This window comes from Lissotriton helveticus, chromosome 7, assembly GCF_964261635.1.
Source record: "Lissotriton helveticus chromosome 7, aLisHel1.1, whole genome shotgun sequence".
Taxonomy (NCBI): Eukaryota; Metazoa; Chordata; class Amphibia; order Caudata; family Salamandridae; genus Lissotriton; species Lissotriton helveticus.
Window position 1 is genome coordinate 1,942,908,232 of NC_136068.1, and position 26,930 is coordinate 1,942,935,161.

Sequence of the window (26,930 nt, forward strand, 5' to 3'; positions counted from 1 at the left end):
TGCGCTGAACGTGTCCATTTGCTCACCTTCTGACCACCCAGCTTCGTGAGGGAAACGGCCGCTCCAACACGCCAGCAGCGGACTACAGTTCCCACCCAGGTGCCCCAGTGACAGAGGCGCACCAGGGACGTCACAAGCTGCGCCTGGAGGCAACAATAAAGACCGGAGCGCCGAGCGCTCTGTGGGGGCATTTCTTGACCGGAGCAGGCATCGGCATTGCCGTGAGGGCAACGGCTCTGCGCTGAACGTGTCCATTTGCTCACCTGCTGACCACCCAGCTTCGTGAGGGAAACGGCCGCTCCAACACGCCAGCAGCGGACTACAGTTCCCAGGTGCCCCAGTGACAGAGGCGCACCAGGGACGTCACAGGCTGCACCTGGAGGCAACAAAGACCGAAACGCCGGGAGAAGCCCATCTGGGCGGGACCATCTGTGGCCCTCGGGGGCCAGAGGAGGCCGGGCCGGGCCAGCCCTCTAATAATTCTTACCCTAAATCTACTAAGGTACTGTTGACCTTTTCCAGTAAAGTGGGACCGGGACAGCGCCAGGTACTTGAAGCAAAGGGCAACCAGAGAAGGGGTGAGGGCTTGGGGCAGAAGTTGATAAAGCGTAAAGGAATAAGCGGAGAGGGGGTTTGTGGTGGCTAACCTATCCAGTTCATCTGGTAGTCACGGTCTCAAAATTAAACTGGGAACATTTCTATTATAAATGGCCAGTACAGTGCAAACCAGGTCGGCTAGGCAGAGCCTACGTACTCCCCCTGACCATCGCTCGTCTGGCAAATCAAAGGGAGTGTACTGTATGGTACCTGATAAACCCACAGCAACAGATAAAATGTTGCGCAAATCGATTGTGGTAGTATCAGAGGAAATATGGCGAACAGAGAGGTGTTTATCATTAACCCCACAAATTGATTTCACAACCTCACAAGTAGATTGCGAACTGGAAGAGCCTCTAACTGATACATACACCTTACCAGAGCCTGACTTAGTGGATATACCTTGTGACCAGGAGGTGGAGCTAAAAACACAGGTGGGCTGAAAAGGGGGGGCTCTGGCACAAAAGGGCAAAAAAAAGAAGATGTTAAGCCTCACTAAAAAGCAGAGGAAGGGTACCTCAGTTATAACAGGGAGTAATTAGCCTGGTAGAGTGAGAACCCCAAGGAGCATGGAGCAACCACACACTCAAGTCCCCCATCATGTGGGCTGCTCAAATGATTTCAGACCTTCAGGCCCACCTAGAAAGTGTCATTAATACTCAAATGAAACTAATTATTAGTAGGTTGGACAAGGTGGTATCCATGGTAAAAGCAAAGGGGCCGGGCGTTGGGAGTAATCACCCTACTCCAAATAGTATATCAGTAAGGGAGACTATCCCCACAAATTTGACGAAGGTGACAGATAGTAACCCTGCATTAGGACAAGTTACCTCTACTACATCCTCGCCCATGTCGGTTGGTCCACAGGGACCACTCATAATCCAGGTTGTGAAGGAAAATACTGCCATTGCGAGGGAGGAAAATTGGGTGGGGCCTAAGATCACGCATATAGTCCATAGGCAGACCGCCTTAGACGCCCCGCCAAGGCACCTGGCAGAAAGATCCCCGACCAGGGCAACCAAGAACATATTACCTTGTCCAAATCTGCCCCCGCAAGCTGCCCCATATGTAATTATCCTTACAGGGGTGCCCGAGCTAACGCCAGAACAGACTGAGACCCACGAAGAGCTTAAAAACAAAGTCATATTTTGGCTAAATAAGTTTAGACCCCGTGAAGAGAACGAGCAGGGGGAAGTTCTGTTGGTACGCAGGGTGAACTTGGTGGGGAATAGGCGTAAAGACATCAGTGGGGACTCTGTGGTGGTGAACTTTAGGAACCCCAGTATTGTTGACAAAATCATACATTGGGAGTCACCCACACAATACACCAAGATTAGAGCCATGCCCTTACATTTTTTTTATCCAATGGGTACGCTTAGCTCAGATTATGACTCGGCAGTGCAAAGTAGGAGTGAGTGGAATAGGGTGGGACCACGACGATCTGCACCCTATGCCCCTGTCAGGAATCAAAGAGGTGTATATCTGATGAATAGATTTGACCCACTGATGTCTCTGGAAGAACTAGATTGACTAGGGAAGAACAGCTCGGTCCAAAAGAGTCCCCAATATAGCCCAGTAAATGTACTATTAGACTCCCCCTGTGTCCGGGTGGGCGAACCTAGAGAGCTGATACAAGAAGGGCTGCCAGCAGACCCCCAAATAAAAAGTCAGGGTAGCAATGGTATATCTTCCCAGTATTCAATATCTGTGGGTAAGGGAGCCCTGGAAGGGAACATGGTAAAAAAATAGTAACCAGACACCACAGATGAGTATGTCCTCTACCAAGACGGGGCTAAAGTTCCTGTCATGGAATATAGCGGGTCTGGCTGTGAAATTTAACAACAAGGGCTTGAGGGATTATATTATGAGGTTTCAGATAATATGCCTGCAAGAAACCTGGGTGACTGATTATAACCCTTTTTTTCTATCAGGTTATAAGTGTTTTATTACCCCTGTCCAGAAGTCACCATCAGGAAGAGCCATGGGAGGCCTGATCACCTACGTGGATTTGCAGATTGAAGGGGTGTGGACGGACTTCAATTGGCCATCAGATAACTTGCAGGCCCTTGGGCTACATATGAAAGGGTTAAACCTCACTATAATTATTCTTTATAATGCAGTGGGGAGTAATGGGAAGGGAACCATAATTAGAGAACTTGATAACTTCCCTAACACTGAGCCCGTTCACGGGAAAAGGGCAGTGGCCCCATTCCGGATAATTGCGGGCAACTTTAATTGTCACATTTGTCCATCTCTTAGACCTTTTACTAGAGACTGGTCCCGCTACATAGTGGAGAACGGGCCACTCTTTCTGCACACAACAGATGGGATGGAAATGGACAGGTTGATTAAAGGCCAAAACGTGATACACACTATTGATTTAGTGAAAGCTGAAGAAGGAAAGGAGATCGCACCCACCTTTAAGGGTAGAGGCTGGAGTTCCTTTATAGATTTTATTGTGGTTTCAAGACTGTTTAGATCCTGGGTGAAGGGAGCGGACATTGAGTGGAACATACATAGCGATCACAATCCCTTAGTGCTGGAGCTATTATACCCCCCACCAAAAGGGTCCCCCGGGCTATGGAAAATATTGAAAGAGCTACGGACCAGGGGCGGCGCCTGAGGTGGGCTACAATAGACGGGGCAAGGTTCTACAAATCACTATTGGATAAAGGGGGAGACGCCTTTAAAGTGTGTCTGGACCTTTCCCTAGAAGGTGCAGCCGTGGTAAATGCATTTGAGGAAATAGCGCACCTGGTTGATGGCTTTTTAACGAACACCAAAAAGGCAAGTCCAGCTAGTGCCCCCAGATGGTTTGATAAAGCATGCTCACAGGCCCACAAGAACCTGAAAGACAGCCTGAAAGCACTCCCGAGGGATAAGCTACACATCACCCAATGTAGAAGCACTAATAAGAAAGTATTATATACTAGGAAACAATCGCTCAATCGCAAGTCTGGGAGGATTTAAGGGAGGCGGCGGAGAATAGAGATTTTACAGCATTCTGGAAAATTATTAATAAACCATGTTTTCAGGCCACAAACGCCCCCGAGATGTGTAATACAATACTCCCGGAACAATGGTACACTCATTTTAAAGACTTGTATAACCCCACAGAAGCGTCTAATGAGGTCACTGAGCCAGGCACCCAGTGGGTTGCCAGGCCGGAATACACACTGGAAGAAATTGCAGGGGCAATACATGGCCTATCTAAAAACAAGGCCCCAGGCCCAGATGGAATACCACCGACCTATACCTAAGTAAGGTGGAACTATGGGGCCCCATATTAACAAGGGTTTTGAACGCAGCAGCAGTGACGGGCCTCCCACGCTCGTGGTCAACGGCAGTAATAGTCCCCATATTAAAAAAAGGGAATAGGGATGACCCTCAATGTTAAAGACCGAAATCCTTAATTGATGTAACGGCGAAGGTACTAGGGCGCGTGGTGCTGAATCACCTTAAGGTCTGGGCTGACACACATAATATTATCACTGAAACTCAATATGGGTTCAGGGAAGGAAGGTCTACGACGGATCAATGCCTAAATCTTTACCTTTTGGTTGCCAAGTACACAATAGCAAGTAATGAGGCAGTGTACCTGGGGTTTATGGATTTATCCGCCATCTTCGATCATGTCAATAGAGAAAAATTGTGGGCCCTGATGGCAAAGCTAGGGGTCGAACCTGACCTGATTAATATATTAAAAGCTTTGCACTGGAATACAACAGCCAAAGTGCGGTTTAGTGCAGAAGGAGGTTGCACATTGCCTTTCCCGTGTAACAGCGGGGTTAGGCAAGGTTGTATTTTATCCCCCTTTTTATTTTCCTTATATATCAACAATCTGGATATGGAATTAGGCAAATTAAGAGCGGACTCCCCTCAGATAGGTTCTTGCCCTGTTCCCATTCTGCTGTACGCGGACGACGCGGTGCTGTTAGCCCGCACCCCAAAGGCCCTGCAGAAGCTGATTGATGGGTTCGTTAGTTTCATGTCCTCACTTGATTTATATGTAAATCTGGATAAATCCTACGTAATGTTAGCAGGGGCCAAAGCCTGCACAAATTTTACATATAGGATAGGTATCCATAAAATAGGCCGGGTTCAGTCTTTTACTTATCTGGGCTTATTGTTTGATGGGTTATTAAACTTCAATTTATTAGTTGAAAAACACTGCTCTAAATTGGTGGCTGCAACAGGGGCGATAACGAATTATGGGTGGAGGTTGGGTCGCCCGAACAAGCGATGAATCTCTATAGATCAATCTCTTGCTCCAAAGTGACTTATAGGGCAGAAGTCTGGGGGTTTGTAAACACTGGAAAGATACAAGTGGAAGAAAACAAACACCTCAGAAAGGTATTAAAAACCCCGCAAAGCACATCGGCCCTCATCGTACACGATGAATTAGGTGCTGAGTTCATTGAAGATTTAAGAAAGATTAGACCGCTTCTAGCCTGGGTGAAGATTTGGATCAATGGGGAGGCAGCTCTTAGCAGGAACATTATTTTAGATTGCCTGAAAAGGGAAAAGGGAAAAGGGAATGAACATCCCCTGGCTTAGATATGTAAAGACCACACTGGAGGGCATGGGCTGTCTGAACCTCTTTGTCAACCCAGAAAAAATTACTACCTTTGACAAAGTGAGAGTGAAAAATATATTCAGGGAGCAGGCTGTTGCACACAGGGCGGTTAGAGAGGGATCGAAAGTTACAGTCCGTGCCTATAGAGTACTAAAAACAGAAGTGGGGATGGAATCCTATTTAGCACTTTTGTATAATGCTCAAGAAAGATTTTATAGGACGCGTTTTAGGCTCAACCTTTTACATCACATCCTGGCAAACCCAGCGGGCTTTACACACACGGTTGAGCAGAAGGATACCTGGGGCTGCGACAACAGGTCTCCGCAGGATACCCTTCATTTTGTATTGTTATGTTCATTTTATTCTGTACCTAGGCGCAAGTTTTTAGTGGGTATTTTTAAACAGTTAAAGTTTAAACGTGCTAAGCTGGCACTGCTGTTTTTGCAAAGGGCCAGTGATTCCCACACGCTGTTTTGCATAATGAATTTTATTAGGATTGCTGTAAGGTTGAGGATTTCGAGGGGACAGTGTTGACATTTGTATAAATTGTATAATTATGGGGTTTATGAATTGTATTTTTAATGAATGAATTGTTGTATGCACTTTTATGGTATTTTTTAAATACCGAATAAAGATTAATTGATTGATTGAGTAGATATGATTGTTGAAAATTAGTACGGTTTGGTAAACATTATCTGCGCCATCTTGCCTCTTCCCCTGATGCCACACTTTTTGTCGTGCGCACCCGCCATTTTAGGTGCCTCGATCAGAACAACCCTTTTTTCTGCATGCCACTGACCCCCGGCATAGCCCTCCTCCCTCACAAAGCCCGCACTCTGACAAACCCCCCCCGCTCGCACATGCCTTGGGTCATAAACCCCTCTTCAGCGCAGCGTTGCCTCAGAACCCCATCCTGTTCCCAGCGCGACACCTCCCTTCATTCCTTTCATGGTCCCGGGTCCTTTTGATGCAAACCCCCTTTTCCTGTGTGCCCGTTTTTCCTCCTCGTTCTCAGGCCGACACCTAGCCCTGCCGACACTGTTTATTGCTCCTCCCCGTACAGTAGACAGCTTCCCTCATCAAAGGACCCCCGAATCGATCAAAGCCCCCACCCTATGAGATCCGATCAAACCCCCACGTTCCATGAATCGGCGGAATGTCCAGCTGCGCGATAATCATCACCTATTGTGACCGGGGTGGGACTTCTGCTGTATACGTGTGTGGGAATGGGCTTGAAGCGGGGGTTCCGAGAATGTCTTTCCGTACATCAAAGCATTGCCGTGAATATGTAATATGTAATAAAGTAATAAACCTGTGTATAAGAGGCCAGGCCTCAGAGATGCGGGTAGAGCACCTCATGACGATACCTGCTGTCTAACTGATGTGTTCTCCTCCGGAGAGAATAAACCTTGTTTCCTGCCTTCCCGTCTCCAGCGCCTGCCTCTTCATTGATTAATAATTCGTGGGTTAAAGAGGCGATACCGCCGGGCAAATATCGATTGTCCCCGACCTAGTTTCAACAATTGGCGCCCAACGTGGGGCCCATCAGCGACTCGTGGATCCTGTGGGAGAGGTCCTGACGACAGAGTGAACGACTGCAACGATCGGGAGAGCTCTTGCCCAATAGACCCTCGTCTGGCAGCCGATCATCCGAACTTCACTGGTTCCGAACAGACCTCTCTCGAGTGATCTACGGTCCTGACTGGGAACCATCAGGAGTGCTGCGAGGAATACAAAGACAAGAGGACGATCGGGCGCTGGATTCGGAAGACAAGAAACTGTCCATACGGTCCGGGTAAGGTCGTGTAGACACGACGAATCACGAAATAATTGTTGATTGTTCAGAAAATACTAGTATTACTCTTTGTTGACTCATTTGGAGATTCACTGTCTGCACACGGAGAAACAGTAGGCTCTTTCCCTTTTGCAAACAGTGAAGGATAGGTAACGCAGCCGTCGTGCCTATTTTTCTCCCCCACTGGTTTTATTATATTATTTATTTGACGGCTTATTCTCGGGAGACTCCCTCTCCCACACTGATTAACTATTTTTGGCCCCGAACTACTGTTCGCGGATTGTTTTCTGGAGATTCTCTGTCTGCAAACAGGAAATAACAGATTCCTCTTTACGGATAGTGAAAGGGTAGAGGACGCAGACTTTCACGCACCTACTTATTCTCCCCACTGGTTTTATTTTATTTTTTGGTTGTTTTTGTTATTGGTTCATGAGGTACTCACTGCCTGCAAACAACGTAGAATAGAAATATTCTGTCTAGTCTTTGCGCGCAGTGATAAGATAGGCAGTGCTGACTTTTTGTCCCTCGTCGTGAGCTGTCATGTCTGTCTTCTCCCCACTGGTCGATAGCTGGTTCAACCCGGACCGTTTATTAGAGGTGGATCATCTAGCTCCGCTGGAGGGCACCCCTAATAAAGACATGTTCGTAAACTATGGATTAGTTACCATAGCCTATAGTAAACTGTGGCACAGGTATACCAAAGAAAGCCAAGAGAAACAGTGGCCACTGATAGGATCCTTCGATCTTGATAAAATAGAAACGTTAGAAATAGCCCTTCGTGATAATAAGACAACGCCCGTTATGCTCGACTGCCTCGGTATGTGGCGCAAAGAAGCAATGCAACGAAAGAATAGAGACGAGGACAGAGCAGGTAAAGGAACATATCGACAGGACGACCTCAGAACACAACGTCTCGAAAGTAATCCCCCGACACTACGCACAGGACGGCCAGACTTAGGGCAAAACCAATGTGCTTTTTGTAGATATGCCGGGCACTGGAAAGCCCAATGCCCGACTCTACTGAGCGTGAATAGGAGCAGAGGACCGACAGGAATAACAGGCCGGCAGAAAGGGAAAAGCGCGAGACAAAAATGAATCAGACTGACTTGAACAGGCCAGATAGAACCACCACGTTCGATTATGCCCGATGGCACAGATTTCGCCAAGCCAATTTCATCGACATGTTCGAGTCCTCATAGATCCAACAATGATAAGACGGGAAAACCCAGTGTAGCTCTAAATTGACAGACGACAAACCCCGAAGAAAACCGAAAGAATAATGTACACACATGATCAAGCATCCTTACGTTTAGCCAAGTAGGGAAAAGTTTAGGGTATTTCGAGGTAAGGGTTACACAAGTATCCTTCGCCGATAGGACTAGGGATATCGCCTATGTCTGAAAACCCACTACCTCCTTTTCTTCCGCATCCTTATAGGCATATAACTGAAGCCTGCTCCATTGCTCCAACAAAAAGTATGCGCAGCATATAGAAATAAGATAATTATGGCCAATAACTGTTTTTATGTTTGTCTTGGGTCTTTTTATATAATATTTGTACTGTCTCCCCGTCTGAGTTTGTGTGTACGTAATGCATGAATCTGCGTCATCCCTCTGCCTGTGTTACCTTGGTACTTAAACTTCTGTTAGCAGAAGCTTTAGCATGGAACAACCTGGAAAGAAAGGAGTGGGAAAACGAAATCCGTAGGCCACTTATGAACTTGAACTTTTATTCAACATAACAAACAAGAAACAAATAACGATACGTAATAATAACACTTAATAATGCCCTAACAACAGAAAACGTTTGAAACAAGAACAGTAAAACTAGAAAATGAAAGTCAGCAGAACATTCGCCCCCCCATTCTGGAACCTTCCAAAGTAGGGCAGGGTTACGGCTACGCCCAGCCGGCAACAACCCATATAAGGCGGGCCCTGCTGCCAACAACCGGTCAGGAAATCATAACATAGAGTGGAGCCGGAGGAGAGGCAGGGGCCAGCGGAGTCCGGCCGCAGCGGCCCTGGGTAGCTGCAGGTAGTCCCGCCACATGTCTTCCCGGCCCGGCCACGGTGGCGCATGGGAGTTTTAGGTAGTCCCGCCACATGTCTTCCCGGTCCGGCCACCAATGGCCAGGGACCGGGGCCAACTGGATCCGGCTGCAGCCGATGAGCCAAGGAACCCGTTCATGGGGCCAGAGCAAGGGGCGTCCGGCCGACATCCACCGGAAGCCCGACCCCGAGAAGGACGAGACACTTCTTCCTTTTCTCCCCCGTAATGGCCGCAGCAGCACGCCAGGCGCCACTTCTGTCATGAACAATGGCTGCGACAACTCTGGGCGGCGGGATGTCCTGTACATGCCTCCACGAAAATTAATCCTGGTCGGGCTGGGAGGGAGAGACGACGCGGACGAGCCTCTCCCACCTCCATGGATAGGAGGTCTCCCAGCCCCCGGCCCAGCGCTGAACTCCTCCAGCCAGGCGGTGGTGCCAATACTTGCGCAGCACCGAACATGCAACGGTGCCCATATTTTCGCAGCACCGAATATGCAATGGCTGCACCGATACTTGTGCAGCACCGAATGTGCGCCGCAGGTGGCCGTACTTCCGTAGCACTGGGCATGGGACTTGTGGAGCACGGGATGTGGATAGACCTTCGTGCATGCCCATGAAAGAGAGCGGCATGGAGTGCACCGGGAGAGGGAGACGGCGCGAACGAGTCTCCCTCGCCCCCATGGTGAGGGCACCACAGCTACACCCTAGCCGAATGTCCTGCTTCCACAACACGGAGCTCCATTTTGTTTTCCCCAGAAAGGTCTCTTCCACTCTTGCAGACTCGACGAGAGGGGACTGCTGCAGGGCCTCAAAATGGCGTCTGGGCCCGCTGGAAGGCGGGTCTCGGCCGCTAGAGTAACTTTGAACTGCAATGTAACTCGGGCGCTTGCCCACCGGGGCACGAGCCCCCACCTCCGACAGCACCCCCACAGCCTTGAAGATTCTACAAAAAGTCCCCGGAGGAGCCCTCGGCCCTTGCAGGCTTCCGGTAAGGGACAACTGCCTTGATCGCTAACGAAACAAGCATGACATTGCCACTCTTTCTGTTAGCATGAATTCTCGAACTGCCGAAAAGGACTCTGGTCCAACTGCCGGTTGTAGGAAACATTTTTTCCTGATGCTACTTCCGGACTAACCCGGCCCCGCCCAAAATGGCGCCGGTAACAATAGGAACTTACGGACGCCACGTGGTGTTTTCTTTTTGCTAATAAAGAAAAACTTGATGTTCTGAGACATGTACCTGATCCTTTGTACGCTTAACGAGAAAGAAAGAGAATTCACTCGACGAACATATAAAGGGACTCCGTTAAAAAAAATGTTGACTACAAATGTACGATGTATTATATTTTTTTATAGCTGATGTATAACCTCGCTTATGACGCACGTACACGGTATGCATATAGGAAATCTGATTGCGACTAGTCTGACGGTGCTTCTAAATTATGAAATAAATGCCCCCCGACCCCCCCCAACCAATTTATAGACATTTTAGTTTCTTACGAATGAATGAATAAACCTTTCTAATGTCTTTTAATGCTGCAAAATAACCCCCTACTGTACGCACTTTAGCCATTGCCGTGTCCGGCCAAGTACGACTGCACCTTCATAAATCTACATGCTGAATGATTTTGCAAAATAAAGGTTTCTCAAACTATGAACGGATATTGCATGCTTTATTTAAAATGTGGGATCGGCGGGAGAGTTCTTTTCTGTGCACCCTACTCTGCTCTCTCTTTAAGGTTAATAAAAGATGGTTGCCCAGCCCCGGATGGAGGATCGGATCTGAGACACGACACTCTGCCGTCAAATATGCGACTGACTCAGGGACTCGCGCATGGAGAAAGACCTCGACTTCTGGGGATGGGTAAAAGCGAAATGGTGTAAAAGATGGAATATAAAGGTTGGGTAAAGTGAAACGATGTAAATGATAAAATATTATAAAGCTACGACACTCAAAGATACTAGGGAACAGAGTTGACCGAAGAGCTGATAAACCTTAGAACATCACAACGTTGAAAGAGGTTTAAGGACCCCAATAGCTAAATACACCTACCCACTGGAAACCTCGCACTAAGTGCTTCTGATTCTCTAACGTTTCCCTACTCACAGCCTATAAGGTCACACTGCCCCCATCCCCCCCCCCCTTTTTTTGGCTCCAGAAACCAAAAACCCCAGGGATTCTATCCCGAGGGGATAAGACGAGTATGAGGTAAGTAAAGGACTTTCGTACCCGTGCTTTTGATATACTCGAATGTTGTCCCCCTCCCCTCCCCTCTTTTTTCCCCTCTACAGGCCACACCGGAATCACGACCGAAGTATGGTGAAGATCTGAAGCATCGCCATGTCTGATATACGAAGCGGACTAACACTGCCTGGTGGCACCTAAACACACCCACAAACTGCTCTTTTTACCAAAAGAACCAATAGAGTTTATGACATGATAAAAGCGATCACCCTTGATCCGTGTTGCGTGAATGGACACCTGTCACGTATGTCTGAAACTATGAGATGATGTTTGTGTGTGACTGACGCGTTGACTTAACTGATTAACGGACCGAGAATGCAAGAAATGCGACACACTGATGCCCTTTTTTTCCTCGATGCATGTCCCCTGTACCCGGCCTAATGCTCGTCCATCCCAAACTGCGTGCTTTCAAAATTCTAACACAGACCCGTAATGCCTTATGTTGCGTAATGCGCTGAATAGCCTGTCTTAATGCACGGCCACTCCCCATGTCGCACGTGTACTATTTAGCCTGTTGTTGCACATCTCTCTCTCTCGCTCTCTCTCTCTCTCTCGCTCTTCCGAACGACTAAGCACCTAAATTGGCAAACCGCCACCCCTAGTGCCCCACCAATTGGCCCCAAATACCACAAGTATTTGTTCAAAATTTATCCTAAGTAAAAATCACCCTGACGCCGTGTCACTACCTCTCCTTTCTGCAAAATTGATGAAACCGAGATTTGGCCAAGAGGGAAAGGACAGGTAAGACGACTGAGGTTCCCTAATCTGACCCGAAATAAGGGAACTACATGTCAGCGGCTCCTGTGTTATAAAAAGATGCCTCAGATAACGCGACCTTCCCCGTCCCGAATTGTTGCAATACCCAAACAGTAAAGGTGATCGAAACATCCCCATCTTCCCAGAACACCCCCAGTTTCGTATCAGCTGCCCCAGACGGGAGTTTTAAGCTGCCCCTCGCCCCCGGTTGTAAGAGATGGGTCGATTTACGCCCTTACCACAGTTTTCTATGTCCCTAGTTGTTTTCCACAAGACCCCGGTTCTTAATTAAGTAGTCAGGCTGTAAGAGGCTATGTAGGAACTAGAACGATGATTGCAAAATTAAGATTAGACCGGAGTGAAGAAATCGTTGCAATGAACCCTGTTGAAAGTAAAATGTTTAGCTGAAAGGCAGGATGCATTGATAGAATGAAAAATGTTTAGCCTATGTTCATCTCTCAGAAAGATACCTATCAGACCATGGTGATAGCACATTGCGTTTTTTGATATATAGCCCAGGAGAACGGTATAGCTTTGTAAGGCTCGTACTAGGAAGGTGGGTCTCCGTCAGAAGAGCTGACGTAACTGTAATGCAATAAAAGGCACCAGATCTCGTGCCATGACCAGGCAGAAAACACCATTGCATTCTCATTTACCTGGAGCTGGGAGAGAAATAGACTTATGTGATTACCTTCCTCTGCCAATTCTCTTAAGACTGTCTTTTCAAACTCATTTAAGGGTACGACTGTCGGAGGAAAGAAGGACCGGATGTGGGAGCACGTGGCCTGACTACAGACTATGGAACATCTGCGACACTGGCCAAGGCGAGGCCGCGGCAGTAAGGAGCTGCAGGACGAGGCACTGTTTTCGACAAAATAAGAGGAAAGGGCTGGCCTGATGCCCCTGCTCGATGTCTAATGTATGCCGAAAAGTCCCCGCTCTCTAAACTCGGTCATGAGCCCGCCTACCTGAAATTTTCCGTCCCCCTAGTCTGTTCCCGATCTGGCCCTGCTCCATCCCCCTTTTTCTCCGACCTACCCTAAAGGACTGCTCACACGCACATTTCTTCCATCTGAACCTTTTTGACAATCAACTCAAAGGACACAGGGCGAAAAGGACCTTTCTGACCAGAAACGCGAGGAAAAGGTCGTGCCCTGCAACGCGGGACCTAGAATAGAGCTGGACCCTTAGCTCCACCGCCGGTGCTCCACAGCGCCAACAAAAGACGACAAAGAATGCTGAGAACCCATTAACTTCGAACATTGACACCCTCAATCATCGTTTCTGCTACGTCTCATTTCTCTCCCAGCCACCATTGTATTAATTATGCTCCACCATTGTAACATGAACAGAACTCACATATGTAATGACCTATCAATTCTCATTCCAAACGACTATAAGCAACTATGAAATGTACTCAATGCTCTCACTACAGAATCATTTTTGTCTGTTATCACATTACTATGACTCTCCTGCAAACGAGTTTTTATCGATAGACCCGCCTCCTAAGATGAAAGATTTCAAAATGTAATATATATATATAACTCCTTCACCTGGGTACCTACTTCTTTTCCGAGGACCACCACAGTCGATATGAATTGGAAATAGGCCAGCAAGATGTCTTGGATATGTTAAAGGGAGGACTGTGGAAAATTAGTACGGTTTGGTAAACATTATCTGCGCCATCTTGCCTCTTCCCCTGATGCCACACTTTTTGTCGTGCGCACCCGCCATTTTAGGTGCCTCGATCAGAACAACCCTTTTTTCTGCATGCCACTGACCCCCGGCATAGCCCTCCTCCCTCACAAAGCCCGCACTCTGACAACCCCCCCCCGCTCGCACATGCCTTGGGTCATAAACCCCTCTTCAGCGCAGCGTTGCCTCAGAACCCCATCCTGTTCCCAGCGCGACACCTCCCTTCATTCCTTTCATGGTCCCAGGCCCTTTTGATGCAAACCCCCTTTTCCTGTGTGCCCGTTTTTCCTCCTCGTTCTCAGGCCGACACCTAGCCCTGCCGACACTGTTTATTGCTCCTCCCCGTACAGTAGACAGCTTCCCTCATCAAAGGACCCCCGAATCGATCAAAGCCCCCACCCTATGAGATCCGATCAAACCCCCACGTTCCATGAATCGGCGGAATGTCCAGCTGCGCGATAATCATCACCTATTGTGACCGGGGTGGGACTTCTGCTGTATACGTGTGTGGGAATGGGCTTGAAGCGGGGGTTCCGAGAATGTCTTTCCGTACATCAAAGCATTGCCGTGAATATGTAATATGTAATAAAGTAATAAACCTGTGTATAAGAGGCCAGGCCTCAGAGATGCGGGTAGAGCACCTCATGACGATACCTGCTGTCTAACTGATGTGTTCTCCTCTGGAGAGAATAAACCTTGTTTCCTGTCTTCCCGTCCCCAGCGCCTGCCTCTTCATTGATTAATAATTCGTGGGTTACCGCTGGGCAAATATCGATTGTCCCCGACCTAGTTTCAACATGATGAGACCCACCCCCGGTCAAGGGGTCTGTAGAGTAGATATGATGACACCCACCCCCGGTCAAGGGGTCTGTAGAGTAGATATGATGACACCCCCCCCCCCCCCGGTCAAGGGGGGCTGTAGAGTAGATATGATGACACCCACCCCCGGTCAAGAGGGTCTGTAGAGTAGATATGATGACACCCACCCCCGGTCAAGGGGGTCTGTAGAGTAGATATGATGACACCCACCCCCGGTCAAGGGGGTCTGTAGAGTAGATATGATGACACCCACCCCCGGTCAAGGGGGTCTGTGGAGTAGATATGATGACACCCACCCCCGGTCAAGGGGGTCTGTGGAGTAGATATGATGACACCCACCCCCGGTCAAGGGGGTCTGTCGAGTAGATATGATGACACCCTCCCCCATCAAGGGGGTCTGTAGAGTAGATATGATGACACCCACCCCCAGTCAAGGGGGTCTGTAGAGTAGATATGATGACACCCGCCCCCGGTCAAGGGGGTCTGTAGAGTAGATATGATGACACCCACCCCCGGTCAAGGGGGTCTGTGGAGTAGATATGATGACACCCACCCCCGGTCAAGGGGGTCTGTAGAGTAGATATGATGACACCCTCCCCATCAAGGGGGTCTGTAGAGTAGATATGATGACACCCTCCCCCATCAAGGGGGTCTGTAGAGTAGATATGATGACACCCACCCCCAGTCAAGGGGGTCTGTAGAGTAGATATGATGACACCCACCCCCGGTCAAGGGGGTCTGTAGAGTAGATATGATGACACCCACCCCCGGTCAAGGGGGTCTGTGGAGTAGATATGATGACACCCACCCCCAGTCAAGGGGGTCTGTAGAGTAGATATGATGACACCCACCCCCGGTCAAGGGGGTCTGTAGAGTAGATATGATGACACCCACCCCCGGTCAAGGGGGTCTGTAGAGTAGATATGATGACACCCACCCCCGGTCAAGGGGGTCTGTAGAGTAGATATGATGACACCCACCCCCGGTCAAGGGGGTCTGTAGAGTAGATATGATGACACCCACCCCCGGTCAAGGGGGTCTGTGGAGTAGATATGATGACACCCACCCCCGGTCAAGGGGGTCTGTAGAGTAGATATGATGACACCCACCCCCGGTCAAGGGGGTCTGTAGAGTAGATATGATGACACCCTCCCCCATCAAGGGGGTCTGTAGAGTAGATATGATGACACCCACCCCCGGTCAAGGGGGTCTGTAGAGTAGATATGACGACACCCACCCCCGGTCAAGGGGGTCTGTAGAGTAGATATGATGACACCCACCCCCGGTCAAGGGGGTCTGTAGAGTAGATATGATGACACCCACCCCCGGTGAAGGGGGTCTGTAGAGTAGATATGATGACACCCACCCCCGGTCAAGGGGGTCTGTAGAGTAGATATTATGACACCCACCCCCGGTCAAGGGGGTCTGTGGAGTAGATATGATGACACCCACCCCCGGTCAAGGGGGTCTGTGGAGTAGATATGATGACACCCACCCCCGGTCAAGGGGGTCTGTAGAGTAGATATGATGACACCCACCCCCGGTCAAGGGGGTCTGTAGAGTAGATATGATGACACCCACCCCCGGTCAAGGGGGTCTGTGGAGTAGATATGATGACACCCACCCCCGGTCAAGGGGGTCTGTAGAGTAGATATGATGACACCCTCCCCATCAAGGGGGTCTGTAGAGTAGATATGATGACACCCTCCCCCATCAAGGGGGTCTGTAGAGTAGATATGATGACACCCACCCCCGGTCAAGGGGGTCTGTAGAGTAGATATGATGACACCCACCCCCGGTCAAGGGGGTCTGTAGAGTAGATATGATGACACCCACCCCCGGTCAAGGGGGTCTGTGGAGTAGATATGATGACACCCACCCCCGGTCAAGGGGGTCTGTAGAGTAGATATGATGACACCCACCCCCGGTCAAGGGGGTCTGTAGAGTAGATATGATGACACCCTCCCCCGGTCAAGGGGGTCTGTAGAGTAGATATGATGACACCCACCCCCGGTCAAGGGGGTCTGTAGAGTAGATATGATGACACCCACCCCCGGTCAAGGGGGTCTGTAGAGTAGATATGATGACACCCACCCCCGGTCAAGGGGGTCTGTAGAGTAGATATGATGACACCCACCCCCGGTCAAGGGGGTCTGTAGAGTAGATATGATGACACCCACCCCCGGTCAAGGGGGTCTATAGAGTAGATATGATGACACCCACCCCCGGTCAAGGGGGTCTGTAGAGTAGATATGATGACACCCACCCCCGGTCAAGGGGGTCTGTGGAGTAGATATGATGACACCCACCCCCGGTCAAGGGGGTCTGTAGAGTAGATATGATGACACCCACCCCCGGTCAAGGGGGTCTGTAGAGTAGATATGATGACACCCTCCCCCATCAAGGGGTTCTGTAGAGTAGATATGATGACACCCACCCCCGGTCAAGGGGGTCTGTAGAGTAGATATGATGACACCCACCCCCGGTCAAGGGGGTCTGTAGAGTAGATATGATGACACCCACCCCCGGTCAAGGGGGTCTGTAGAGTAGATATGATGACACCCACCCCCGGTCAAGGGGGTCTGTGGAGTAGATATGATGACACCCACCCCCGGTCAAGGGGTCTGTAGAGTAGATATGATGACACCCACCCCCATCAAGGGGGGCTGTAGAGTAGATATGATGACACCCACCCCCGGTCAAGGGGTCTGTAGAGTAGATATGATGACACCCACCCCCATCAAGGGGTCTGTAGAGTAGATATGATGACACCCACCCCCGGTCAAGGGGGTCTGTGGAGTAGATATGATGACACCCACCCCCGGTCAAGGGGGTCTGTAGAGTAGATATGATGACACCCACCCCCGGTCAAGGGGGTCTGTAGAGTAGATATGATGACACCCTCCCCCATCAAGGGGGTCTGTAGAGTAGATATGATGACACCCACCCCCGGTCAAGGGGGTCTGTAGAGTAGATATGATGACACCCACCCCCGGTCAAGGGGGTCTGTAGAGTAGATATGATGACACCCTCCCCCATCAAGGGGGTCTGTAGAGTAGATATGATGACACCCACCCCCGGTCAAGGGGGTCTGTAGAGTAGATATGATGACACCCACCCCCGGTCAAGGGGGTCTGTAGAGTAGATATGATGACACCCACCCCCGGTCAAGGGGGTCTGTAGAGTAGATATGATGACACCCACCCCCGGTCAAGGGGGTCTGTAGAGTAGATATGATGACACCCTCCCCCATCAAGGGGGTCTGTAGAGTAGATATGATGACACCCACCCCCGGTCAAGGGGGTCTGTAGAGTAGATATGATGACACCCACCCCCGGTCAAGGGGGTCTGTAGAGTAGATATGATGACACCCACCCCCGGTCAAGGGGGTCTGTAGAGTAGATATGATGACACCCACCCCCGGTCAAGGGGGTCTGTAGAGTAGATATGATGACACCCACCCCCGGTCAAGGGGGTCTATAGAGTAGATATGATGACACCCACCCCCGGTCAAGGGGGTCTGTAGAGTAGATATGATGACACCCACCCCCGGTCAAGGGGGTCTGTGGAGTAGATATGATGACACCCACCCCCGGTCAAGGGGGTCTGTAGAGTAGATATGATGACACCCACCCCCGGTCAAGGGGGTCTGTAGAGTAGATATGATGACACCCTCCCCCATCAAGGGGTTCTGTAGAGTAGATATGATGACACCCACCCCCGGTCAAGGGGGTCTGTAGAGTAGATATGATGACACCCACCCCCGGTCAAGGGGGTCTGTAGAGTAGATATGATGACACCCACCCCCGGTCAAGGGGGTCTGTAGAGTAGATATGATGACACCCACCCCCGGTCAAGGGGGTCTGTGGAGTAGATATGATGACACCCACCCCCGGTCAAGGGGTCTGTAGAGTAGATATGATGACACCCACCCCCATCAAGGGGGGCTGTAGAGTAGATATGATGACACCCACCCCCGGTCAAGGGGTCTGTAGAGTAGATATGATGACACCCACCCCCATCAAGGGGTCTGTAGAGTAGATATGATGACACCCACCCCCGGTCAAGGGGGGCTGGGGACTGAGTAAGATAATGAGACTTCCCCCCCCGGTCAAGGGGGTCTGTAGAGTAGATATGATGACACCCCCCCGGTCATCGGGGTCTGTAGAGTAGATATGATGACACCCACCCGCGGTCAAGGGGGTCTGTAGAGTAGATATGATGACACCCACCCCCGGTCAAGGGGGTCTGTAGAGTAGATATGATGACACCCACCCCAGGTCAAGGAGGTCTGTAGAGTAGATATGATGACACCCCCCACCCACCCCCGGTCAAGGGGGTCTGTAGAGTAGATATGCTGACACCCACCCCTGGTTAAGGGGTCTGTAGAGTAGATATGATGACACCCACCCCCGGTCAAGGGGGGCTGGGGACTGAGTAAGATAATGAGACTCCCCCCCCCAAGGTCAAGGGGGTCTGTAGAGTAGATATGATGACACCCACCCCCGGTCCAGGGGGTCTGTAGAGTAGATATGATGACCCTCCCCCAGTCAAGGGGGTCTGTAGAGTAGACATGATGACACCCACCCCCGGTCAAGGGGGTCTGTAGAGCAGATATGATGACACCCACCCCCGGTCAAGGGGGTCTGTAGAGTAGATATGATGACACCCACCCCCGGTCAAGGGACTGTAGAGTAGATATGATGACACCCACCCCCGGTCAAGGGGGTCTGTAGAGTAGATATGATGACACCCACCCCCGGTCAAGGGGGTCTGTAGAGTAGATATGATGACACCCTCCCCCATCAAGGGGGTCTGTAGAGTAGGTATAATGACACCCACCCCCGGTCAAGGGGGTCTGTAGAGTAGATATGATGACACCCACCCCCGGTCAAGGGGGTCTGTAGAGTAGATATGATGACCCTCCCCCAGTCAAGGGGGTCTGTAGAGTAGACATGATGACACCCACCCCCGGTCAAGGGGGTCTGTAGAGTAGATATGATGGCACCCACCCCCGGTCAAGGGGGTCTGTAGAGTAGATATGATGACACCCACCCCCGGTCAAGGGGGTCTGTAGAGTAGATATGATGACACCCACCCCCGGTCAAGGGGGTCTGTAGAGTAGATATGATGACACCCACCCCCGGTCAAGGGGGGCTGGGGACTGAGTAAGATAATGAGACTCCCCCCCCCCCGGTCAAGGGGTCTGTAGAGTAGATTTGATGACACACACCCCCAGTCAAGGGGGTCTGTAGAGTAGATATGATGACACCCACCCCCGGTCAAGGGGGTCCGTAGAGTAGATATGATGACACCCACCCCCGGTCAAGGGGGTCTGTAGAGTAGATATGATGACACCCACCCCCCATCAAGGGGGTCTGTAGAGTAGATATGATGACACCCACCCCAGGTCAAGGGGGTCTGTAGAGTAGATATGATGACACCCACCCCCCATCAAAGGGGTCTGTAGAGTAGATATGATGACACCCACCCCCGGTCAAGGGGGTCTGTAGAGTAGATATGATGACACCCTCCCCCATCAAGGGGGGCTGGGGACTGAGTAAGATAATGCCCCCCCCCCCCTTCGGTCAAGGGGGTCTGTGTGCACTTGATAATGAGAGAGCCTCCCCCAGCAAGGAGGTCTGTGTGTGAATGTTAATGGAAGGGCCACTGACACATGCGGGGGTTTGTAGTCTGCATCTGATGATGAGAACCATCTTCTGTCTGGCAAGGAGGTCTGTAGGTGCACGAGAAACCCCCGGCCACATGCAAGTGGTTTGCAGAGTGCGTATGATAACCTATGTGTGAATAATAATGCGGGCAAAGTGGTCGGTGTGGCGTGAATGATACAGACATGCATGTGTTTGTTAGAGTCTGTCTCCTCTCTTGCCTCTCCCCTCCTTTCCCGTCTCCCTCCTCCTCTCCCCTCTCCTCCTCCTCTCCTCTCCTCTCCACTCTTCTCCTCTCCCCACTCTCTCTACTCTCCCCCTCTGTCTCCCTCTCTCTCTCTCCTCACTCTCCCCTCTTCCCTCTCTTTCGCTCCCCACTTTCCCCTCTCTCCCCACTCTCGCCTCTCTCCCCACTCTCGCCTCTCCCCACTCTCGCCTCTCGCCTCTCGCCTCTCCCCACTCTCGCCTCTCTCCCCACTCTTGCCTCTCCCCCAACTCTCGCCTCCTCTCCCCTCTCTCTCTCCCTCTCTCTCTTCCTCTCTCCCCTCCGCTCTCCTCCTCCTCTCGCCTCCTCTCCCCTCTCTCTCTCTCTCCTCCCCCTCTCTCTCGCCCCCTCTCGCCTCCTCTCTCTCCTCTTCTCTCCCCTCCGCTCTCCTCCTCCCCCTCTCTCTCTCCTCCTCTCTCCTCCTCTCTCCTCCTCTCCCCCTCTCTCTCTCCCTCTCTCTCCTCTCTTCTCCCCTCCCACTCAGTCCTCTCCTCCTAAGCCTCCCTCTTGTATTATGCCGTCATCTTGGTTTCTCACCTCTTCCTCCTCCCCGACCTCCCCCTTTCAAGTTGAAGAAGTGCAGGTGAGTGCAAGTGTGTCCAAGTGCGCCAACAGCTCTACTGCAATATAATACAATGTATCATAGCATCCCTATCACAACCTATATCAACTGTTGTCAATGACTGTAAACATAATATAATGCAGGTGCTATAGCATCCCTATCACAGCTATACCAACTACTGTCACTGATTGTAAACATAACACAGAGCAGCCTGCTCCTATGCACTGAGACAGTACAAGCACGTGGGTGATGTATAGATGGGCGGGGGAGTATCTGCTCACCTGCCTTATTCAGAGCCCGGGGAACCCTCTTGACAGCTGACAGCAGAGCCTTAGATGCCTCTAGTGCTTCATTTGAGCCGGAACTTTTCTTTCTTCTTCTTCAACAGCTATAGAGCAAGAGAGAGGAAGAGAAACATATAAAAAAGAGAACAAGGCAGGACGCAGGGATGGCAAAAGAAGCTGCAGGAGTGAGATAAAGAGACAGGAGGTTACAAGGGGTTGAGATTCTAATTACAGCACTCCTAATAGTTACAATTATGACAGTCTGGGCACGACGTATATAAAGCCCTGTGTGTGAGATACTCTAATTGTCATAGAGGATAACATAAGGGACAAAGAACAAAGAACAAAGTTCAGTTAAAATCAGTGAGGGTTCCAGAAAAATTCACATACAATCCAGTTTTTTAGATTCTTCAATCTTTTCTTTATTCGTATTCAAAATTCCATAAAAACAAGTTCTCCCAGCACGCAAATTGCCAACACGTGTGTTATCCTCTATGTCATAGAGGATAACATAAGGGACAAAGAACAAAGAACAAAGTTCAGTTAAAATCAGTGAGGGTTCCAGAAAAATTCACATACAATCCAGTTTTTTAGATTCTTCAATCTTTTCTTTATTCGTATTCAAAATTCCATAAAAACAAGTTCTCCCAGCACGCAAATTGCCAACACGTGTGTTATGACATAGAGGATAACACACGTGTTGGCAATTTGCGTGCTGGGAGAACTTGTTTTTATGGAATTTTGAATACGAATAAAGAAAAGATTGAAGAATCTAAAAAACTGGATTGTATGTGAATTTTTCTGGAACCCTCACTGATTTTAACTGAACTTTGTTCTTTGTTCTTTGTCCCTTATGTTATCCTCTATGACAATTAGAGTATCTCACACACAGGGCATTATATACGTCGTGCCCAGACTGTCATAATTGTAACTATTAGGAGTGCTGTAATTAGAATCTCAACCCCTTGTAGCATATGTGACACACACTGCCTGTGTATGTCAATAGCACCTTGAGGTAGTAGGTGCCCTGAGTTTCTTTAGCACCCTCTTTGTAAACACTTACGTGTTTGATCCATACTACAAATGTGTATAAATTATATATTTAGTAACATTATCTCTTGAAGAGTTGTGCGGACGTTTTCCTATGGGAACACTACTACCTGTCTTTGATGTAAAGAGACAGGAGGTGCCTGGTGCCGGATTAATGCAAGAGATGGAATCGAGGCGCTAAAGTCATAAAACCTGAGAAGAGAAAACACGAGGCGATGATGCACAGTGCATTAGAAACAATGCTTTTCTGTTTTAATCGAAATAAAGGGTCTGAAAACGAAAAACATATAATTGCTCCCCCATGAGATCCTACGTCACATTCTCACCAGAGGGCCCCATCCTGGGGGTCACATCCTATCCTGGGGGTCACATCCTCCCCAGAGGGCCCCATCCTGGGGTCACAGCCTCAGCCGAGGGCCCCATCCTGGGGGGGGGGGGGTCACATCCTCCCCTGAGGGCCCCATCCTGGGGGTGACAGAGGGCCCCATCCTGGGGGTCACAGAGGGCCCAATCCTGGGGGAGGGGGGTCACATCCTCCCCAGAGGGCCCCATCCTGGGGTCACAGCCTCAGCAGAGGGCCCCATCCTGGGGGGGTCACAGAGGGCCCCATCCTGGGGGTCACAGAGGGCCCAATCCTGGGGGAGGGGGGTCACATCCTCCCCAGAGGGCCCCATCCTGGGGTCACAGCCTCAGCAGAGGGCCCCATCCTGGGGGGGTCACAGAGGGCCCCATCCTGGGGGTCACAGAGGGCCCTATCTGGGAGTCAGCACTTCAGGGCCCCCTCCGTGTTTATGGATTTTAAGTTATATTTATAATATGTGTCCGCACTCACCGCCCGCTGGTCTCGGCACACTCCTTGGACACGAGAAGAGTGGACTTTGGACAGGTAACAGGTGGCACCGGAAGTGAGGGAACAGGTGGACGGAAGACATGCAGCACGTGGCGCAGAAGATAAGCAACAGGTGGCACCGGAAGTGAGGCAACAGGTTGCACCGGAAGTCAGGTCTCAAGTAAAGAAGAGAAGCCATGACTCTAGTCAAGCCGCGCGTGCGTTTACACTGAATAACGGCCAATGTTCCGAGCGTCACGCACACATTGACGGCACTGCAGGTATGATGTCATCGCGCCCACACGTTCTAAAGCAGGGTGCTGCCACTGACGCGCTTTCGACCAATCACAGGCCTCCATTGGAGCAATGTTTACAAGTGTGGCTGTCACAGAAACAGACACAGCAGACGCTGTGCACAAGTGCCGTGGACAACACTTTACCTGTGTTTGGATTTACAAAAAAACGCACTCCATTACACCCACCTTTGCAGATTGTTCCAAGTCTTCATACCTGTGCAATGGATCCTCGTCAGGGCTTGAGACACCTGACACTGGGAAGAAGGTCATGATTTGTGTTTCTACCATTCAATCTCATTGCATCAAACATAATGTAAGGTTGTGGCATTGTCTTAAAGTTAATCAAACACATTTCTTCCAAAGCTCCTCAAGTGGTCTGATGGGCAAATACTACATCTAAGGCCGCAGGATGTTATCAAATGTACTGGTGTTTGATACCTTTTTAGGGCTCGCCTGCTGTGCGCATGCGCATAGCTGACTAAGCTCTATAGGGGCTTAAACAGCGTTTAACCAAGCACGATTACACTGGCGATTCCACGGAGTGCATGTGCTTTTCAGGTCATTGCGCAAGCTTGCAAGCGCAAGTCCTAAAAAGCGCGTGCACAATGCCACCAGCCGCCTGCCTGCCTGCCTGCCTCGCATTACCACATCAAAGGCAGCCCTCCCAGCGCATTTCTCACCCCCTAATTATTCACGGCCGGCCGGCCGTACTTTCTCCTTTTATGCTTTTCTCTTCGTCTTTTTTCTGTCTCTGATTCTCCATTTCTCTGTGCCTTTATGTTCTCCTCTCTCTCTCTGTCTGCTTTTCTTTTTCTTGCAGCCTCTCTCACTGTCCAGCTTTCTCCCTCAATGTCAGTGTAAGTCCATAATTGTGCGGTAAACACAGCAGCCACAGAATCTTCTAAATCCAATGACCCTCACCATTTTTCAATTACCAATTTATTAAAGGAGAGTTAAAAGAAGCTTAAACATTATATATAATTCCAATCAAATCCCAGTGCCAACTTCACTTTTTAGAAAACTGCCTTTTCAAGCTAACTTTCCCAAACTTAATGTATACCATTTAAAATACACAATGGGTACCATGCGTACATAATATGGCCCTACATTGCCATCTTAGGGTTCCTGTCACATTTATAAACCACTCTGCCTCGTCACCTTGTGGTTCATGATATTACTAGAACCCCCTCATGGCAATATCGGGCCACATTACCTAGTTACATGCTATGTTCTCTCTCTCCGATTTTCTCTTTCTTGCCGCCTCTCTCACTGGCCAGCTTTCTCTCTCATCGTCTCGCTATCTTCCTCCCTCTCTTTGGCTCGTTTGTCTCTGATTTCTGCATTTCCCACCTCAACCATATATGTCTCTCTTTTCGAGCCCGACCCCGAGTTTTTCAGTGCTACTCTCTTGGTGCCTCTCTAAATCACTTCTCCAGCCTCAGTCCGTCTCTCTCTTCTTTGTGATTCTTCCCCCTCCCTCTATTTCAGGTTTTCAGTCTTTCTCTCCATCTTTCTCTCTGGCTTCCGCTGTTCCCGTATTCTTCTCTCGTCGTCACTCTCGTTCCCTCACTCATTTTCATACCTGTCCATTTTATTTCCCTCTCTTCATCCTTTCCGCTTATCTCCACTTCATTGTTTTCATCTTTTCCTCCCTCTTTTCATTTTCCCCTCCAATTTTCCTCCTTCCTCTCCCAGTTCATCCTTACTGCTAACCCTTCACCCCAACTAATTCTCCTCCCACCTATCTTCGTTCTCATTATCACTTTCTCATACTTACTCATCTCTCACTCTCCTCACTACAGCACTGCCTCTCTGTCCCCCATCGTCTCTCCCACTCTCACTTTCTTTTCGCAGTCTCTTAAAATCTCTAATGCTCTTTTGCCTTCTCACTTCCTTCCCACACCCACGCACCTGTACTCTAATCTATTGAATTAACTCCCCACACACTCTTTTTGTATCCCTCTCCTGTTTTCTCCTCACCCTCTGGCTTCTCTCTACCCCAGCCCCTCTCCCTCGCTCACTTTTAAAGTTCCCCGCGAGCCTTCTCTTTGGCTGCGGCCAGTGCCTCGCAGCACCCCTTCTCGGCGCTCTCTGGAGCCGCCGTCACACCGCTGTTCGGCTTCACTATAGTGAGAGAATTCATCTCCCCTCGGTCGATTACATCTGAAGAGGTGCCCTCAGAATCCTGGGCGGCGGATCTTGCTTGTTTTTTTACAAGCAAGATAAAACTCATACAGGACTCTTTTCCATCTGGAGCACCTGCTAGGCCGTTTAAATCGGAGATTGACATGTTCCCTCTGGCCTCGCATGGCGCTACGTTGGCTGTGTTTCCTTCTTTGTCAGCCCCTGCCTCCTTAGTGCTTATGGGCAATTTGAAATCTGGGTCGCCACTGGACCCTTGCCCTGCCAAACTTCTGAGTAAGATCGCGGAAGTGATCAATCCACTGGCGAACCCTCTTCTGAATCTCTCGTTGAGTCAGGGAGTGGTTCCGCCGGCCTGGAAGCAGGCAATGGTCATCCCGCTGCTTAAAAAGCCGGGTCTTGATCCGAAGGCCCCAGCCAATTACAGGCCTATTTCTTTGCTGCCGGCTCTAGTAAAAATTTTGGAGAAGCACGTTAAGGCAGTGCTCTCCAACTTTTTGGAGACTCACGAGATCCTGCATGCCACCCAGTCTGGCTTCCGTTCAAATCTCAGCACCGAGACCGCGCTCCTTGAGGTTTCTGAAACCATCAAAGGGGTGTTGGATACCGGGGGCAAAGTCATGCTGGTGTTGTTGGACTTGTCGGCGGCTTTTGACACCGTCCCCCATGATGGCCTTCTCGCAAGACTCTATGAGATCGGCCTTCGGGGGACGGTGCTCAGCTGGTTTTCTTCCTTTCTAGCTGGCCGCCGGCAAACGGTCTGGACATCTCCTGACACCGCCGTGATGCCGCCTTTGGGAGTCGGGGTCCCTCAGGGCTCTATATTGAGCCCGACCCTTTTTAACATCTTCATTCCCCCTTGGCGGCGTTGGCGGAGTCGTTTGGTGCCCGGATCGTATCCTACGCCGACGACACCCAGCTCCTCTTCTCCTCCAAGAGAGGGGGAGACTTTGATGGGGAGAGTATCCGGGATTGCCTTGGGGCTGTTTTCAAATGGTTCCAACTGAACAGCCTCAAGTGCAATTCCGATAAGTCCGAGGTACTCTTCTTTGGGTGCGACACGGAGCCTAGCTGGCAGGCCTGGTGGCCCATCGATATGTTCCCCCCGTCTTGTTCCTCCCTCATGGCTAAGAACTTGGGGGTTAAGATGGACAAGGGGCTGACGATGAAGGCCCAGATCCTTGGGGTGACTGGTACCTGTTTCGGCCTACTAAAGATGCTGCGGAGGTTTTTACCTCTGTTGTCGGAGGAACACAGGAAGCTGACCGTGCAGGCTCTGATAGGCTCCAGGTTAGATTA

The 26,930-nt window shown here is 50.1% G+C and overlaps 1 protein-coding gene across 1 annotated transcript in view; it reads right to left on the bottom strand.

The window, feature by feature from the left end:
* Nucleotides 1-23,254, bottom strand: part of LOC144770950 (uncharacterized) — a 64,882-nt gene extending 41,628 nt beyond the window's left edge. The window contains exons 1-2 of the mRNA XM_078655788.1: nt 23,197-23,254; nt 21,312-21,418 (exon numbers count right to left, since the gene is read on the bottom strand). The gene's annotated coding sequence lies outside the window, so the exon portion shown is untranslated. The remainder of the gene's footprint in view (nt 1-21,311; nt 21,419-23,196) is intronic.
* Nucleotides 23,255-26,930: the final 3,676 nt, after the last annotated feature.